The 1591-nt window shown below is 45.3% G+C and overlaps 1 protein-coding gene across 1 annotated transcript in view; it reads right to left on the bottom strand.

Annotated features, from left to right (window-relative positions):
* The window catches only part of PM20D2 (peptidase M20 domain containing 2), a 68610-nt gene extending 67622 nt beyond the window's left edge, over positions 1 to 988 (bottom strand). The window contains exon 1 of the mRNA XM_023517707.1: positions 225 to 988. The gene's annotated coding sequence lies outside the window, so the exon portion shown is untranslated. The remainder of the gene's footprint in view (positions 1 to 224) is intronic.
* Positions 989 to 1591: the final 603 nt, after the last annotated feature.

Genomic DNA, 1591 nt, shown 5'->3' with positions numbered 1-1591 from the left:
CCCGGCCCCGCGTCGCCGCCCGGCCCCGGGAACGGGTTATAACGTGATGCGCACTCGGGCCTTCGGGTCCTTCCCGGGTCCTGATCTACCACAGATGTTGCGCTTAAATGTTATTCTTTATGCAGTTTTATTCTAAATACAAAAGATAACTTCGGGGACTGAAAGCTGCACGTTTCTCTGTAAAGTTCTGAGTGCAGCATTGATAACGGTCGGGACGGACTCACCTGGTTGATTCTGATGCTTTGCGTCCGCCCGGTTCCCGGTCGAGAATTCTTTTCTACTCAGTCGCTAAACGCCCATCTAGAGAATGACTTCTTCCTGTAGCGCTCCTCTCTTGATAGGAGATGGAGGGAAGAGGGGGCGACGTAAATAGACTTTTCATTTCACTGGCCTGGGACCTAGACGGGTACAAATACATGGTATACGCAGCTCTTAATTCTGTAGTTACCTGGAGTATTATAATGACCTTTGAGAAGTAAATAAATGCTAAGTATTTTTATTTGATTACCACAAATATACATGTCACAACTAGACTGTGAGTTAATGTATACATTTCTTCTTTCAACCTGTTTATCAATACATATAAAACACCAACCAAAATTTATGATTTGGCCAGGGTGGAAAAAAATTCCTTAGTTAAACAGATCTCTTGAAATCTGAACAAGCTGAATCCTCTCCCGAGTGTCTCCCCCAATAAAGAAAAAGAAAAAAACCATAAATTTCTAATTCTAATGGCCATAGAGGCCAGACACAATAATATAAATCAGTGAACTTATCTGATTATGAGGCACATGGACTGCCACAAATGGAAAAGGACATGTGTCATCTAAAGAGAGTGGCATCTGCTGCTGGGCTCAGCTGATAGCTGCCCTGTGGATATTTGGACTCCTTGTTGCCACATTTTCCTAATTTTCAAGAGAAGTCTGAAACCCAAATACTGTGTTTGTAAACTCAGTTGTAAAATGCTAGTGTTTATCCTAGCACTCTGGGAGGCGGAGGTGGGCATGCCTGAGCTTACTGGTTCTGAGACCAGCCTGAGCGAGAGTGAGACCCTGTCTCTAAAAACTAGCCAGGCATTGTGGCAGGTGCCTGTAGTCCCAGCTACTCGGGAGGCTGAGGCACAAGAATAGAGTGAGCCCAAGATTTTGAGGTTGCTGTGAGCTATGATGCCATAGCCCTCTACTGAGGGTGACAAAGTAAGACTGTTTCAGGAAAAAAAAATGCTAGTATTTCTTAAGTTGAATCATATGAAGTTCCCATTTTTATGTTTAAGAGGTGAAAAATAGGCTTGGTGCCTGTAACTCAGCAGCTAAGGTGCCAGCCACATGCACCAGAGCTGGCGGGTTCAAGCCCAGCCTGGGCCTGCCAAACAACAATGACAACTACAACCAAAAAAAGAAAGCGGGGCGTCATGGTGGGCACCTGTAGTACCAGCTACTTGGGAAGATGAGACAAGAGAATCGCTTCCTGTATTCCCAGCTACTTGGGAGGCTGAGACAAGAGAATCGCTTAAGCCCCGGAGTTTGAGGTTGCTGTGAGCTGTGATGCCACGGTACTCTACCAGGCAACATAGTGAGACTGTCTCAAAAAA

Source organism: Otolemur garnettii, unplaced genomic scaffold, assembly GCF_000181295.1.
Source record: "Otolemur garnettii isolate 467f Iridium unplaced genomic scaffold, OtoGar3 scaffold00118, whole genome shotgun sequence".
Lineage (NCBI taxonomy): Eukaryota > Metazoa > Chordata > Mammalia > Primates > Galagidae > Otolemur > Otolemur garnettii.
This window is presented reverse-complemented; position numbering and strand designations above follow the sequence as displayed.